Consider the following 18,782-nt stretch of genomic DNA (forward strand, 5'->3'; position numbering starts at 1 on the left):
ACGACAATTGAAGTCGACATGCGAAGCGACACGCGACATTAATCGTGACGCACGGTATGACAGTCCTCAATTCAGTCGACAGTCAAGATTTTCTGCAATATTTTTTTTTCTTAAACGATACGCGACACTCAAATTTTGATTGTCGCATGTCGACTTCAAATGTCGAGTGTCATACCGAGCGTCGCTTGAATGTCGAGCATCGAATTCGAAGATCGACACGCGACAATCAACTTTGCCCTATCCGGATTCCGTGCAAAACACTTCCACCTCAGTTTCAGACAAACCTCAAACAAAAATGACCTATAGAAGAAAATAAAAGCAAAATAACACCAGCTTACATTTTACATAAATTTCCCTGTTTGTTTTTTTCTCCGCATTTTACCGGCAGTCATTGCTGAGATTGTGTATAACTTTATCCGAAACGTCTCCGCTTTCCTGATTTAGTAATAAGATCACAAGTTTTACCGAGTATTACATCTGTGTCAAAATTAGCCCATAAGTTAATGCCACAAATGCCATTATAAGTCGCTTCCCACCCCCGTTCCTGTTTATTTCCAACCCGGCGTTGTTTGAAATAGTAACTCGGCAATTACGAATTAACGACTGGGGGTTACAGTACAGGCAGTTTATCAGGAATGACGTCAGAGATGTCATTGTAGCAGCAAGTCGCGCATTGATACGAGCAATTAGGATGTCTGAAATAGTCCCCACATTCTTTGTATACCGCAATATTCAGTAAAAATGTCGACAGAAATAAAAGAACTTTTGTACCAGCGTGTGAGAAAGCAATTTAATGGCAAATTTATACCTTGATCTCTTTTTAATTATTAATGGTGAACGACATGTTATAAAATACTTTCCTGTCGTGGATAAAGACACTGTGGAAGCCAATTTATATGATAATTAAAAACTGATGACGCTTAAGATTTTAAAAAACAATTAATAAGAAAATTATCACGTTATTAGACAATATAATCGTGTTTATGCTGGGCTACAGACTACACATTAGACCTAAACAAGCTTTCGCTCCTCTCCGTCTTTATATAATGGATGATTTCAGAAACAATGTTATGCATATACTTGCTGCTTAAATTGGCTGCATCAGCTTAATTATAAATATAAACTAGGCAAAATGTATGTGCGCAAAGTGCAGTCCATAATCAGAGACGACACTTTCCGCATAAACTGGATTTCTGTCAAAAAAGGCTTCCTTTATACGAAACGTTTCATTTAAGCGGAAAGTGTCGATTCTGATTAACGTGTGTGGACTACACAGTCTACTATGGGCTGGCTCTTTACACACATGCATTAAGCCCAGTTGTTTCAGAACGAGGTCCAAATAATTACATACCGCAATGATTTAACCCTTTCAGTGCGGGAACCAAATTTTAAAGGCCTTTGCAAACAGTTTGGATCCAGATGAGACGCCACAAAACGTGGCGTCTCATCAGTATCCAAACTGTTTGCTATTGTGATAGTATTCTTTGAAAATAAATAGAAGAAAATGCAAATTTTAGAAATTCTGCAGACGACATTTTAGCAGACGACAAATTTCCCAGCATGCAATGATTTACAGTATCAATCCTAACATACAAAATAAACCAGAAAAAGAGGTAAACGTTGTAGAGTTGGATAAAAATGTACTAATACTATTATCATAAAAAATATAGGACACCAGAACTCTCCGCCAATGTAATAGAAAGCATTACCACGCCAGTGATTGTCAAGCAGATGTACACAAACGTCTGATGAACAAAAATGTCAAGAAAGCTGTTGGTCCGGTTGAACTCTCTATCAGAGTTATCCTGACCAGTGCTACGGAACTACCCTAAGCTTTCATCTCTATCTTGCAGCAATCTATCAACACTGGAGAACAGTCGAAAGAATGGAGAAATACCAATAAAGCACCCTTCTACAAGAACGGAGATCGCCACACAGCGGAGAATTAACGTCCTTTTTCCCTTACCTGTGTCACCTCCTCGAGCACACAATATGCCACCACATCCTAAAAAACCTCCAAAACAACAAGATCCTCACTTCACTATGTAGAGGTGTTCGCTCGTTGTATTCTTGTGAAACTCAACAAATAGCAACTGCTCACGATTTTCTGTACGTTTACGACCAAAAAACAATCAAGTTGATACCGTCATCCTGGACTTCATCGAGGCCTTTCACAGGTCCCACACAGTCGCGTTCTACTGAAACTCGAGAACAACTGTATCCGAGGTAATCTACTCATCCGAGGGTCTCTCACTTCATCAAACACCGAGACATACGTGTGGTAGTTGTTGGAGAGAAGTTACAAGACGTACCGGTAGGCTCAGAGTTCCACAGGGGAGGTTGATAGGGCTATTGTTATTCCTGTGTCGTATAAACGACCTGCCAGAGAGGACGAAGTCAGAGAGTCGCAGATTACAGTCTCATTTACAGATACATAACATCAGTTATAGAATATATAATTATATACTAAAAGATGGACATGGACAGCCTTCGCAAATGGACGAATGACTGGGGATGGATTTCAACGCAAGGAAATGCTACCTACTCAGCTTTTTCTATAACATTAACAACATAAACCTCAGAAGATTTCAAGACACCCACACTGTGGTATTAATGTATCCGAAAACATGCAATGAAAAACCTACACCATTATCACTAAGCGAGAGCAAAGTAGGGGGCATCCCGGTCTTTAGGCGGACACCATATCCACTACGCCATGGCGTCTTAACGTACAAATATGTATAAGAAATACGAGAAATACAATCACCAGAACATTGTGTTTAACAATATTATCCTGTGTTTCCATCAAATTCAAGCTAAAACTGATTTCTTACACAATAAATATCTTTAAACAAAGATATTCGGCGTGTATCCTGACTTTCAAATAACGATAGAACATTTACGTGTGTAAATAATTAAATTGAAAACAAATGTTTCGTTGTTGTTGTTGTTTTCTTTTCTTGTTAGTCGCATATCCATAAAATGTGTGTTATTAAGTGCACGTAAATTCAAACCACACAATGGTGTTCGTAGATAAAAAATAATCTTCGGGAGATCACATTATATTTGTCCTCGCAAGGCTCATTATTAGTTTATTTCTTCACTATGTTATGTTAATAATATCTAATTGACTTGCTGTTTTCTATCGGCACATTAAAATCACACTTACAGAGTCGCGTCATGCGAACATGGGTCTTATGGCGTTTCAGCCAGCGTATCCCAAACCCAGCCTGCGCAGTTGTGCAGTCTGGTCAGGTGCCACGATGTCCGCTATTAAATCACGCAAGCCTTCACGATCTCATTAGGTATCTCCTGACCAGCCAGCCAGATGCATAATACCCATTTTCGCGCGAGGTGGGTCTTGTAATCTGATTGCGTTTTGTAAATTGAACATCTTAAGTAAAGAAGTGAAACTCCAGCTGCTCCAGCAGTATTGCATTCCTTTCATGTATACGTTCGTGATCCTTTATTTATGCCAATCGCCAAAACAGTACGAAATACCATACATACGTAGTAGAATAAAGCTGAGGTCACCACATTTGAACGGTCAGTGCAAAATACTGGGAGTTTATTCATGATACATATAAGTGTAAATAATATTTAACCTCATAGCATTGCAGCTCAAATGAAACAATAATAAAAGGGAATAAAAACACATTCAATTTAATTATCATTTAATTGATCAATGGTAGGAAGGAGACCAGAGCAGCAGAGTTACATTTTTTAAAAACGATCTGAGCACTCTACTTTTCGATAGAAAATTGAATTCAAACTGTGCTATTTTTTAGCACACTGTCAAATTTTGGCAGCCTATAAAGGCTTTCAGGAACGATGTCCAGAATGGCTGACCGAGTACGAAAAACATTTGTGGTTAGATAATTAAACTATTTCCCTGTTATCATGAGTCATGACACTATCATGACACTATACTATTTCGGTTGTGTTTGTTTTCTTATCGTGAAAGCAATACATGTTTTGAGATATCAACGATAGTCACTATGTATTTCCCTCAGGATTAAGTGACCGAGTACCGACCCCGAAATTCTTCGAGATGGATGTAAAAGCGTATTGTAACTGGGCAAAAATGTGTGCCTTTGTGTTGTATTAACATGCAGACAGTAGTCCGAAATTCCTCTCACTGAACAGTGTTACATTCTATACGCTGTACACCGACGCAGTGACATGGCCAAAGTTCTTGGGAATTTCTCTCGAATCAGTCAATGAAATATTCGAATGCAGTCATTCGGGCCTGCTGAAATTATGTAAAGGTCATTTAAGATGAAAGGCTGGGTTTAATATCTACGCCGAAAAACGTTTTGTAAGAATTATGCCTGAGTGGAAAAAAACTCAGTGACGATATAGTGAATTCTTCAACAATAGCTACTTTAAAAACCAGTGTTTTCAAACAACGATAGTGTCAAATCTGACACATCTCACCGTAGAGTAAAAGCCAGAAATGGTATCTTCGATTTCTCCGCCCAGATCCGATCCAGATAAACAATTCTTAAACATACCAGAAAAGGTTACAATACACTAAATGATCGCTTCATGTAGGGCTGTACTCTCTAAAAAAATATCATAGTTGACAGGAAGGCATGTTTTACACTTTTTACCATTATTCGGGTGTTATCTTGCGGAGATAATGGTAGGGCATGAATAGGTGTTCACAACTGAATCCCTGAAATATGATTCACTTGAAGACTAAAGTAAACCATTGCAGTAGAAAAGGTTACATTTCACTAAGAAACGGCCGAAAAAAAAAGTTGCAAAAACAGTCGATTTTGATTTGTGTCAAGTTCTTTCTTGCTTTGTACATGACATATCTTTTTTATTGCATAAATCGATTCCGCTTAGAATGGCCTTTAAGAAAAGGTATGGTTATGGGGGTCTCTATGTGCAAAATGTTGCATTTATTTTCGCTCAAAGTTGTCGCTTTTACATTGAATTATATAGGGAAACTATTTGGTGTATTATGACAAAAACCATGTTCCGTATTATATGGTGATTATTAGCCTCTTTTTTCAAGTTACACAACGAAGAGATTTTCTAGCGCCTTATGACGTCATTCTTGATACAGCTGCCATTTTAGATAAAGTGACAGTGTGTGTGATAAAAAGTGCAAATTAAGTTATTTTCGTGAATTAATATGTTCCTTGCCATCATGGTAAGTAAAACAGAACATTTTGTGATGTTTTCTGTGAAACATGTTCTCAAATGACAAACTGAAAGTTCAGTAAACGATGTAAAAATGATGCTGAAATTACCGGCGTCTGAATCGTCCAGGCGTTTGACAATTTGCGAATTTATTAAAATAAACTTACATTGTTTTTGCTGATAGGGCAGTGCCATGATGTTCTGATTGAGCTGTCATGTTTGATCTGAGTGATGTCAACATTGTCAATCTGTAATCAAAAATATAGCTTTACAGACATCCCCAAAAGTATTTAAAGTTAAAGTCCACAGGACATTCGGTCCTGTGGACTTGAAAAAACTTGCAGGACCGGACTGGGATTCATAGGACCAAAACATCACGTAAACAACTCAAATTTATTGACGTAATGATAATTGAAAAAATTTAATATAAAAATAAACAGCACAACACTGAACAATGAAAAAAAACAACACCATACATGCCATAATTTATCAGACCAATTCCGGGACATTGAGTTAAATTGTCCGGGACTTTTGCCGATTTTCCAGGACATGTATAAAATGTAGCGATATTTATAGACATATATTTTTGGTGTGTGTTTTTTGTTTGGCATCGTAAATTGCAAAAGTTTGAAAGCCTATCCGAAATACACTTGATCTATTAACGTCAAATTAAACATTACTACATGTACTTCCGTTACAAGATACAAGCCACGTGCTTTCAGTGTAAGCGTTCTAAACATAGATGGTGACGTCACTGTGTTATTGTTATTAAGACCGGTGTGTAACGTTATGTTTACTGGGGCTTTTAGAACAAGACAATAATAAACCTATTGGGGATGACGTTTTTATATGCTTACTTTTTTACTCAACTTCTTTGTCGATTAAACATGCAAACATAAACTGCTTTTAATTTTTTACTCAGCGATGTTGGACTTCAGATGTGTGAACAACTATCCTTTGCCCTTACACAGCAGGAAATAATGACGTAGTAGATTAAAGTCACTTAAAGGGGCCTTTTCACAGATTTTGGCATTTTTTAACTTATTCATTAAATGCTTTATATCGATAAATGTAAACATTGGATGGTAAAAGCTCCAGTAAAAAATCAAGAATAAAATTAAAAAAAAGGAAAAGAACATTGCCCGCACCAGGTTTCGAACCAGTGACCCCTGGAGTCCTGCCAGAGTCCTGAAGTAAAAACGCTTTAGCCTACTGAGCTATTCCGCCTAGAACATATAATTAAAGTATTTTATACCTTATATAAGCAATCTTCGTAGTTTCACAAAATTTAACGACAAAAACAGAACTCTCCAAATTATTCAATCGTTTCGCGTTGCAACGCTTTATAATTTTTAGGTTTTAAAATCGTCAAAAGATGCATATAATGGCTTTATTAGACCATGGTAAATGTTCAGTATTACTGTTTCCTCACAAATATCATAACTAAAACGAAAATTTGCGAATCTGAAACAACTTTTTTCAATTTTGTCAATTTACCAAAGCGTGAAAAGATCCCTTTAATAACCACATTGCTCAATGCCGCCTTTTCGGTTTGACCACGAACGTGAGACAATCGATATCCGGGACTGTCCCGGACAATCCGGGACGTATGGCATGTATGAACAACACACTCACAGTATTCTAAAGAAAAATATTTAAACCAAAATGTTAAAAACAATGCAATTTCTCAATTGTAAATTAAAAAATTGTATACTGGTAGCCAATTGCTCTTAAAACAAGTGTTTTCAGAAACAGATAGTTATTTGTGACAGTGAGGAATTTAAATTAACTATTTTTACAAAAAAATCACATTTATACTTGCTAGGAATCAAAGAAGTACCTAAAACAACAGATCATGTTTGGGATATCAATTACATCATTTTAATGCCCAAGTTTTTAAGCACAAAGCAATTATCGGAATTACGAAAATTGCAATGACAAATGTTTCCAGGTCGCGAAATTATATGACAACTAAAAATTAAACTTCAAATGTTAACAAACTGTTTACAAAGATATATAAATCAATGAAAAAGCACTATGAAGCGAAATTTGATCCAGAATTAACTGTTAATACCCCCAATTGCAACAATCTGAGTTGCAGACCGTGTTTTCGTTTAACCGTAAAAGACAGCTTTACTCGCAAAGGATGAAGTGTTCAGTGCCGTACACAGAAACATTTTATGAATATTAACCAAAAAAGACGTATTTAATTCCTTCTCATAGTTCATAATAGCTCTCGCTTATTTTCAAGTTTTAATTCTTTGAACAAAATACACTTAATCTCATAAATTATTTGCCGGACATTCGGACTGGCAATATAGTATTTTTAATCGGACCTGTCTTAAAAACGTTGGTCAGGTCCGACGGTCTGGCACTTTTGGGAATGTCTGGCTTTAAAACTTGTGTGCTGCCCTGGGCACACCAGTCACCACTATTGGTAAGGCCCTAGTCAACAATGATTAAGGATTTAAATAAAGCAGAATGACATTGGACAACTTTCCGTTTTTATCTTCCATCTTTAGAAAAATATGTTTGTGGCACCCCTTGATGCCTCACCTTAAATAAAATTTGTCTGGCCCAGTGATGTTCCAGAGATTTCAATTTTTTGAGAATCTTGATCATCAAGGCCCTTGCTACACTTTGAGGGATTGGGGCCGGGCCCTTAGAGGGGGGGATTGGGGCCGGGCCCTTAGAGGGGGAATTTTGCGTTGTTTTGGACGCAAAAGGAAATTTTAGAAGATCTTTTCACCAACCATGCAACACTCAAAATTGCTATATTTTAATGTAATTTACATAAATGTACATTTAATCAAAGGTTTGGCCAGTAATAAAATGATTCTCCGATTTTTTATCTAAAAGTGTCTGGTCAGAGGAGGGAAAAAAAAGGAGGGGTTACCAAATATGCACTTATTTTAAAAATGTTATGGTATGGAGTTTTTTTAACTTACGAACCAGTCCGGAACAAAACTGAAGTTTCGTACCCATTGAAAATAACAAAAAAACACATATGCACAAATTCTTCACTACAACTGCATTAAACAACACATACAATTTTATCCTTTAAAATATGGCCTTATTTGTGCGTACAATATTGAAGGTTTAAAGTTGATAGGCGTAAATGGGTTTCGCATTTCGGGCACCTGTTAAATTTAAATGGTTCTGTTCTTATTGCTTTCATGATAATTTTTAGTCATTTTAATACTATCATTCTTGAACAAACAATGATGGCGTAGCATTTGGTAAATTCCAGCACATGAAGAATGTTCATGTATAAATGTGGGTAATTAAAACTGGGTTTATTATGATGATTAATAACTCATATGAACTTTTTTTAAACCCGGCACCCATTTCATGTTTAAAAGCCAGCTTTTGGCATCTGAAAAAAAATCAAGATTCTTTTTTTTTTCGTCAAAAGTTAGTCTGCGGGTCGGAGAATCATTTTATTAAAAAATTCTGGCTTTAGGTTCAAGTCATAGAGCTGCATATGGAAACTAACCAAATGTTGCATTCTACATGTATTTATAAAAATAGATTTTTTTTGGAAATCTTCCAATTTGGAATTTTTTACACATATTTCGGAATTTTTAGGTTCTTTCCTAATTAGAAAAGTGCCGTTTTCTGGTACTTACAAGGTTTTTTTGGCTCGATTTTATAGCCGAAATTCGGCTATGTTCCCAATCCCAAAAAGTATACTTTTTCCCTAAATGTGGCAAAAAATTCCCAATTTCCCAAAAAAAAAAATTTTTTTTTTTTTAGAAAGAAGTGTCTTATTTATCTCAATTTTAATTCAATTACATCTAACAAAGTTTTATATGATTTTGTTCTTTTAATTTGAATGATTATAAAGACTTATATCAAATTTAGCATTTCCCTAATCAGTGGACTTTTCGTTTGGAATAAAAAGGCTAATGAATTTATTTTCCCAATTTAATGAAAATGCCGATAAAATTCCCAATTTTAAAGCCATGGACTATCTTCCCAAAAAGTGGAAAAAAACCTGTACAAAGAAGAAAACAAATAGCTGTGCAGAAAAGAACTGTTCAGTTCTGCATCCCAATTTGTTTGTCACTTTCAGTTACGATGTAAATGGCAGAGTTACTACTCTATCTATGTCTGCTATGCATAAAAAAGAAAAAGTAATAAAATGCATAATTGCAGTCTTTTCGAAATACCGTCGGTCCTCGGATTTTTCCGATAATAATTTGGAAAATTCGGAAATGATTCTAATATAACCGGACCTCGTGTCCGGTTATAAAATTATGGCGAAATTTGGAATTCCATAAGCTATTTCCAGAAAAGTTTCAAGGCAAAAGTGGGAATTTACTGAGTTATTTATGAATACTCCAATCATGTAAAACATTTTTTCATTGGTTGCATTTCTTGAATAACGTACGTGAATATACGGTATCCGAAGATTTTTGCTGCGTCGTCAATGCAAATTACACACTACGTCATCACTATATGAGTAGATTCGCAAAGGGAGAGAAACAATACCATATACTTTTGGTTCCCGTTATATCCGATTACTTTTTAAGCAAGCAGGGCATTTAATTAATCTGATATTATTAAATATTGTTAAAAATGTCATATTTGTCTTTCGTCGTCCTTTTGTAGTTTTTGGGCCTGAAATAATCAGTCTGGGCCGGAAATGGCTGCATGATTATAGGACCTCATGGCCGGCAATAAATTATAATTTTGGGAAGGACTGATAATTGTCTAATGATTGTGGTGATGAAAATGTCAATTACTTGATGGATTAATTGCATGACAAGATTGGTTGATGTCAAAGGATCATGTTTTTCACACATATTCACTAATTGAGAAAGTACATGTATTATTATAAGGTGCAAAAAAACACATGGTGGATATCGTGATTAGCAAGGTGTTTATTGTTTTATTATTTTTTTAATTGCATCGCAAATAAAATCAATTTAGCTCTTTGTAGTTCACTTAAATTTAAGGTAAGTAACTTAGCATGTTTTCTGTATAAAAGTAACCTTAGTTATAAATTATTATTTTAGTGAAAATGTTAAAAAAGAGAAACTAAATTGAAAGTACAAAATTGGAGAAAAAAAAACGAAGAAATTATTTAAGACTTCCTTTTTGAAATATTATGACTTATTAAAAAAAAGCTCTTGATTTACTACTTGTGTGTAAAGATGCTTAATGTATTTACTTAGTTACATAAATTAATGTTGCAAACCTCAGGGCTCTCGCTAGGATTTTAACACAGGAGTTCATGGACTCCTTCCTTGGAAAAAGTAGGAGTCCAACAGGAAAAAGTAGGAGTCCAGTTGCATTTTGCACACATCTTCAAATTGTCAGCAAAATATACATGATTTTCTTATTGGTTTTATTATTAAAAACCCATATTACACTAGTCCTTACTTGAATGTCTAGTTTTAATCAGTGGTCATGATACAATTAACATAACACATTTTTTATCAAATGCCAAATTCGACAGTCGGCAGAAAGGTGTAATATATATTCATTGAACTAATTATTTAATTACCACTCTTTATTTCAAAAAAGGTAATTATTCTGTAGAAAGATAAAAAGTGGTCAGCTTAGAAATATTTATTTACGGGTATTGTCACGTTGTTTTTTCATTTGCTAATCTCTTTATACAATTTAGCGTCCGGTCGCTATTTTGTAGGCAGACGACAATATTAACTGTGTATTCAATGTATACAGTGTACTGTCTGTGCATGGATCATGAATGACCCAATATTATCCGATAGCTCAACCCATTCTCACATTTCATTTGACAACGTCATTTCATGTGAAAGCGAGCTTGATATTGATTGGCCCAGCTAGCATGCCCGCTCCATAACAAAAAGGTCACGCGTGGTCGCTTACTATGGTGCAGACCGGGTTTCGCTTTTTGTTTGAATGCTTACTCTGACAATAAAACCAAATTGAAAACCAGTCCTGATTTGAATGGCGGACAATTTCAGCACATTTTAGTTGCTTTATATGAAGCAATTTTCGATATTTTTATTGCAAAAAAATGTGCGTACCAGGGACTCTCCATTGGTTTGGAACATGCGTCCTTTTTTAAATTTATGCGTACAAATACACATAATTAAGCGTTTCCGAGAGCCCTGAAACCTGTTTATCTTTAATCCACATTGCCACATGTGGAATATCAATTCATTTGAAAATCTCTGCAGCAAAGAGAAATTGTTCTTTAAAACATGATTGTCTAAAATAAAAAAAAATATAAATAGCAAAAGCATCTTATTGTTAAGGAGTTTAGCAATGCTACTGATGGTGTGTACATCTTTCATGAATTTGATAAAAATTCCTTATTATGCTTAAAACAACGCTCATTTTCTGTTATGTCTGTTACTTGTACCATTCCTAAAGTGGCGGTGAAAAACGCAGAAGTTATAAAATTCAAAACCATAAACAGTAGTATATGACATTAAATGTAAATGTAGGAAGCAGGCACAGTTGGCATTTAAGGATTAGAATTGATACAAAGATCAGTGATTTGTTTTAATTCAAATTTGGGTCCTGTAGGGGGACCCATTTCCAATGAAAAAATATATTGCCCAAATGGGACCCACAAAGTCCCAATTGAAGTCCCTCCCCCCATTTTTTTTGTTCATCTATCCAGTTCTTTAGTTAAACCTCAGCAAATGTGATAATGAAATAAGTTTATCCTCAATTGTAAAGTATTTTGTAGCAAAAAAACAGTTATTTTCCAATTTTAGTCAAAACAACATGATTTTTCCCAATCCAAAGTGACTGGGCCCCATTCCCAAAATGATGAAAAAAAACAAACTGAAGATTTGAACTTCTGCAAGCAGGGTCCTCACTACCTCTTTGCCATCCTCGCCATGCAATCTCTGAGAACATAATCTGGTTGCTGTATTCCTTTCCGTGACACTGTCTCGTTTCTTTTACCAATAGCCTCAGATAACCCAGTAAATGAGCCGCTGTGGTAAACAATTACGGTGAGTCATGCAATATGAACATGGCTGGCTTATATGATTATAGATTTTCAATTACAGAACCGGCCAGATCATGAAGGGACATTGGAGATGCTATGCTCTGTGATTAATATGGCATTTCATAAATTACTTAACATTATTTTCATCTCCCTATCCAGTTGTATTAGTTGAAGCTGAGTAAATATAATATTGAAAATACGTTTATTCTCAATTTTGAAGTATTTGTGTGCAAAAAAAACAACACCAATTTCCCAATTTTATTCAATATCCAAAATTTTCATTATCCAAAGGGCCTAACGGTCTCTTTCCAAAAATGGTAAAAAAAACTCTGTTTTTTTGCAATAATTGAACTTTATTTAATGCTTTCCGGTGGTTTATAGAGAAATATCAGTGAATTAAAACTGATAATTTCACTGTTTCAAACAGTGAGAATTATCAGTGAGAATTATCGATAATTTTCATTGTTTACTGTGAAATGACGTCATTTTTTTGACGAAATGACGTCATTATCCCAGCAAAATTCGTTAGTTAAACTCTTGAACAATGTATATAAACTGTGAAAAATGCATTAAATAAAAAGAAAATTTATTGGATTCTGTGGATTATCGACTTTAATTCACTCGTGATCATAGAAAACATATATTTTCACTCGTGGCTGCGCCACTCGTGAAAATATTATTTTCTATGATCACTCGTGAATTAAAATCGATAATCCACCGGATCCAACAAATATCCTCTATGTAAAATAACATTACAATATTCCTGTTGAAATAAGCTACAACAAACAAAACATGATTCAAAAATGTGAAATAGCAGGCAAAAACGCTTTGATTACATGTAAGCAAAATCTTGTTTTAGCCTTTAAAATTTATATTAATCCTTTATCACTTCTAAAGATACGTATTTTCACGCATGAAGTCCCTTAGAAAGTTATATTTAATTGAAGACCTTTCTTAATAGATAGTTTTTAAGGCTTTATTTCCAAACCTTAGATACTGATGAGCAGCAAACAGCATAGTTACTCCCATGCTGTTCTGCTTTAGTGCTGTTTGCACATAGCCATTTTCACTTTGCTTCTGAGTGGGGAAGGGTTAAATAAATATATTGCAGGGTTTTGTGTGACACCATTTTTGGACAGCATGCTTCATATGCATGATATATTCTTACTACATTTTGTGTGTCACTCATTAACATATTTAGCTTTGGTCTTACACGCAAACATTTGCATTCATAACCACAAAATACCAAAATCGGCCCAAAGCGCAGTGACTTCTCATTCAATCATGACCAAATCTGTAATAATCATATTACCCCCAGAAATAAAGGTGGCAGTTTTTATGGTTTTTATGGTTATGTTCGCATCTTTTATATCTACATGTACATGTACAGTAGTGTGTCTATTAATAATCGAATCATTAGACATTGATTTGTCTGGCTGTCAATCGTCCCTGGATATCTGAGTGACTCAAACCTTGATCGCACAGGGCCCTCAATCTATCAAATCTGTGGCCGAATTTCGGCCGCAGTCCCCCACCTGAAAAGTATACTTTTTTCCCCTTTTACAGGGCTTCCCCTGGCTCAAAAATTTCTTTAGCCAACAATTTAGCCAATTGGATTTTTTTGTAGCCAAATTTTAGAAACTGTAGCCAAAGTTTTAGCCAAGCATTTAGGACCGCCTCGTAAAAGTCTAGGAGTGTAAGAACACAAATAACTACAATATGAAGCTGAAATATATTTATTACTATAATCATCCTTTTAAAATATTGTACATAACAGAATATCAGTTTATAACAAAAAACATGTATAGATATGCATACATCTAGATAAACTTACATCAATGTAATAATCATACTTTTATTCTACATAACAGAATATCAGTTTATACATACATCATAAGCACATGTTCAGTTCACATTGTTTACAAAATAAGCACATTTTCATTATATTAAAGATATTCATTCTTGAGCACATATTTCAATCTATGCAAAACATAACAGTTGATCAAGACTAAAGATGCTTTATTTTCAAAGCCTCTCACTTCATATTGTTAAACAGTTATATTTGGTCATTTGGATATGATATACATCAGCTTTGACAAGTCTGTTGTTAAAACATTTTCTGTAAGTGGTGGATGATTTCTAGGCTCAAATAAATGAATGTTTTTCACGCATATTTCTTGACAGAAAGGCCCAGATAATTGCCACCATCCATTCTAGTTGCCTGAAATATGATAAAACAAACTATCAACAACAAACCAACACATAAATGTCCGTATCTTTAAATGTTCGAATTTTTAACATATCCGAAATATATTACAACGAGTGAATGGTATACTTTTATTTCCGAAATTGTTGGTTTCTTAATCAAACTTTACCTTTCCCAAAATATTATAATAATGAAACTATTAAACAGAAATGCTCTTTAATTCCTGTTGAAACAAGATTTCATGTGTTTTTGTGAAGAAATAGTTCTTTGTTAAATGCTTTTGCAGGGCCCGTGGTATTGACATAATATTCGATAACACCTTTTGTTTTCACACCAGCAAGCGTTCTATACATAGATGGTGACGTCACTGCCAGTACACAATGCACCAGCAAGTTTCCTTTGTTTCGATGACCGGTTCTGACCGGTATTGCTGCAGACTGCGTATTAAATTTTATGGTTAATAATACGATGATGTATTGACGCACAGTCGATGGTTTTAAAGAGTTTACTATCTGGGATGGTACTTGACAGGCAATAAACGTTTCACCGAGCATTTTCGCCAACCGAGAATTTTATTCGCCGAATTTTAAAAACGTTTCGCCGAGCATTTTCGCCAACCGAGAATTTTACTCGCCGAATTTGCGAAATTTTCGCCAACGGCGAATTTGGCGAACGACAGCGGAAGCCCTGCTTTTAGGGGGAAAAATTCCCCCTGATTTAATATTATTAATTTTTTTTTTTTTAAGATGTGTCTCATGATTATTATATCTCTATTCTATTTCAATTTAATCTTGTCAAACATACTTAATTGTGAAAAAGAAATGAATATAGTGCAAACATGTACAAATGTAATAATGAGAGAGTAAGTAAAAAAATCCCCCAAAAAGGGAAACACCGCGAAAATTCCCCCTCATGAGGGTAGCGACTACTTCCCCAAAATGGATTGACCCTTGTCAAAAAAATAACCCACTTTCATACCAAAACACACTTAAACCAACATAAAACTGTGTTTTTTCTGAGTTTTTCTCAGCGGAAGTTGGTTTTTGCTATTAAAAACGAGTTTTATGTGCGCTAAACTGTGCTTAACTGAGTTTAAAGTTGGTTATTTTAAGAAGATGTGTGTTTAAGCGAGTTTTTTTCTGTAAGGAGTCAGTTTTTTGTGTGTCAAAAGTGAGCCTTTTTATTTATGAGTTGGTTTATGTGTGTTTAAGTGTGTCTTTTTGTTTTATAAGCGAGTCTTTTACAACAGAAGTTGATCCTTTTTAAACAGAAGTGGGTTTAAGCGAGTTTAAATTGGTCTTTTTGTAAATAATTTGAGAGCTGAAACCAGGCTAAAAGACTCACTTTAACACACTTTTCAATAAATGGGTCTTTTGTTTATAAATAATACTCATCAATAAAACAATAATTCTTCAACTAGGTCTTTGTTTCATGTTTATAGCCATATATAATACAAGTCAATTGTAAAGGGGCTTTTTTACAGCTTGTTTGCCATTGTCCCTATTGTAAATGTGTGTGCTCCCCATAATTTTTTAGTGAATATTGGATGAAAATGGCTCTTTCAGAACATCACAGGTTCACAGATGGACAACAAGTATCACTGCCAAAAACTCTAAAAATGATAAAACTTAGTTTTATACCTGAAAATGAAAGAGTTTGTGTTTCGCTTTGATTTTTTTTCTTTATATTTGTTTGTATTATAAACAATATCTTATGATTGTTTTATGTCTTAAAATTATTTTTTTATTTTTATTTTAAAACAATCTTATATGATTGTTTATATTTGTTTAAAACAGGAATTACTTGTTAAATCTGCATATTTAAATAATTATGGTATTGGAAACATTATTTTGGAAATAATCTATTAATTTGTGTACATAAGTTATGCAAGATTTTGATATTTTCATATGATACCATTATATCCATTTTCTTAATTTGCAATTAAATAATAAGATGCCAGACATGACCTGTGTTACATAAACAGACAACAAAATAACAAGACAATACCTAAAACCACCCCTTTTCACACCACTAACAATAAACAGATAACAATCTGTCAGGCATTCAGAGCTAAACAGGGTACTGATTATCAGGGGCAGATAAGGCTACTGATAGGGTTTGCCCAGACATAAGGCTGGAATGAGGTATAAGACTTTTGATTGGTTCAATTTTTTGCACAGGAAATTATTTGAAAACAACAACTTTTGAAAAACAAGCTGGTTTCAGCAATTGAATTGAGCTAAATTAAATTAACATTAAGACTTATAATTGTTCTGTAAAATGTATTGAAATACTGTCAGGGCCCTGTCGCATAGAGTCTTATTTGGACCCTTTCGTAGTCTCTTACAAAATAAAATTTAATTTAAAGGGACCTTTTTTTTTTTTTTTTAATTATTTGGCATATATTGAAGTTGGTCATTAAATCCTTTAATTGATAAATGTTCACATTGGAACGAACTAAATATGTCAAATAAAGACAAGAATACAATTTAAGAAAGGATAAAGAAGTCATCCTAAACAGGGCTCAGAACACTGACCCTTGGAGTAAAAGTTTAGAACTTCAGTGCTTTCCACAGGATTTTTGTCAGGCGCCCCAGGGTGGTTTGGGAGGGGTGTCCCCTCCCAACATAGATTTAAAAAAAAATTAACATGTCAATTCACGTTCTGTGATGCGTTATAACTCAAAGAAAAACAGCATCAAAAGACGTCATTTGGTGCGCTATGACTCTTCAAGAAAATCCCCCAGTCATTTTAAAATATATATAATTTTTTATATTGTTTGTTTTAAAACTTTACCGCACAGATAGTAAAATCCTGACTCGAACCAGGGGTGGCGAAATCAAATGTCCGAGTTGCCCGAGTCGTACATTTGCTTGTCTGGGCAACTGATTTTTTTCAATTAAGTTGTCCGTGGACAACCAGCCGGGTCGAGGAATACAAACAAATACATTGTATAAAAGCCGTAATTAAGTTTTACAAAACCGGATGTTGACACGCGATTATTTGTGGAGCAATAAAGCTAAAATATGGTCACTCTCATGCGCAGTGATCTCCCTTATTCCATAAGAGACCAGGAGTATGCCGCATTTTCAACATTTGGCCCTACTGTTAGACAGTGTACAGACTGGTTTCTTTATTTTTAAAATCAGACGGAATAAAAAGTATCGAACTGAGATAATCAAAACACGGTCTAAATGTACCTTGTTATTTCAGACGACTTTAATGGTAAAGATCGAACTGATGAGATCCACATATTGGACTAGTTCAATTTGTTAAGATAACGATCAGAGCTCCAGATAATTTTTTAAGATGCAGAGTATTTCACTCATTACTTTTTTAGCTGATGAGTAAAATACAAAATCAAAGCCTTTTGCGGGAGTATTTAAAATACTCGAGCAAAAGTTTTTGATTTTGTATTTTTATGCCCCCCTTTGAAGAAGAGGGGGTATATTGCTTTGCTCATGTCGGTCTGTCGGTCGGTCTGTCGGTCTGTCCGTCTGTCCGTCGGTCGGTCTGTCCACCAGGTGGTTGTCAGACGATAACTCAAGAACGTTTGGGCCTAGGATCATGAAACTTCATAGGTACATTGATCATCACTCGCAGATGACCCCTATTGATTTTGAGGTCACTAGGTCAAAGGTCAAGGTCTCGGTGACCCAAAATAGTAAAATGGTTTTTGAATGATAACTCAAGAACCCATACGCCTAGGATCATGAAACTTCATGGGTAGATTGATCATGACTCGCAGATGACCCCTATTGATTTTGAGGTCACTAGGTCAAAGGTCAAAGTCACGGTTACCCAAAATATTAAAATGGTTTTCGGATGATAACTCAAGAACGCATATACCTAGGATCATGAAACTTCACAGGTAGATTGATCATGACTCGCAGATGACCCCTATTGATTTTGAGGTTACAAGGGCAAAGGTCAAGGTCATGGTGACCCGAAATAGTAAAATGATTTTCGGATGATAACTCAAGAACGCTCTGGCCTAGGATCATGACACTTCATAGGTACATTGATCGTGACTCGCAGATGACCCCTATTGATTTTCAGGTCGCTAGGTCAAAGGTCAAGGTCACAGTGACAAAAAACGTATTCACACAATGGCTGCCACTACAACGGACAGCCCATATGGGGGGCATGCATGTTTTACAAACAGCCCTTGTTATTAATTTTTTATACATGAATATGCATAAAACATGTTTTAATAATAAAGAATATCTACTGTTGTTTAGATAAACATGCATTTTAAAATGGCTGATCAAATAATTCGAATTGGGGCATTGTTGGTCCAACTGATAATTGCACAAAATGCGTATGCCCATTTTTATGATGTTTTTTTTTCAGTCATCAAAAGTATAATTATGTGTAACACATGTTTTAATAACACTAGCTTTGCAAGATTAAAAGTTTGAGAAAGTCTTTATATTGTTTATAATATCAGTGCTCCAGCTAGGA

At 34.9% G+C, this 18,782-nt stretch overlaps 1 protein-coding gene across 5 annotated transcripts in view; it reads left to right on the forward strand.

Moving 5' to 3' along the window:
- Positions 1–5,058: 5,058 nt before the first annotated feature.
- LOC127860710 (cAMP-regulated phosphoprotein 21-like) overlaps positions 5,059–18,782 on the forward strand; it is a 125,533-nt gene continuing 111,809 nt past the window's right edge. For all 5 annotated transcript variants that reach the window (XM_052398969.1, XM_052398971.1, XM_052398970.1 and 2 more), the window contains exon 1: positions 5,059–5,164. The gene's annotated coding sequence lies outside the window, so the exon portion shown is untranslated. The remainder of the gene's footprint in view (positions 5,165–18,782) is intronic.

Source organism: Dreissena polymorpha, chromosome 15 (assembly GCF_020536995.1).
Source record: "Dreissena polymorpha isolate Duluth1 chromosome 15, UMN_Dpol_1.0, whole genome shotgun sequence".
Lineage (NCBI taxonomy): Eukaryota > Metazoa > Mollusca > Bivalvia > Myida > Dreissenidae > Dreissena > Dreissena polymorpha.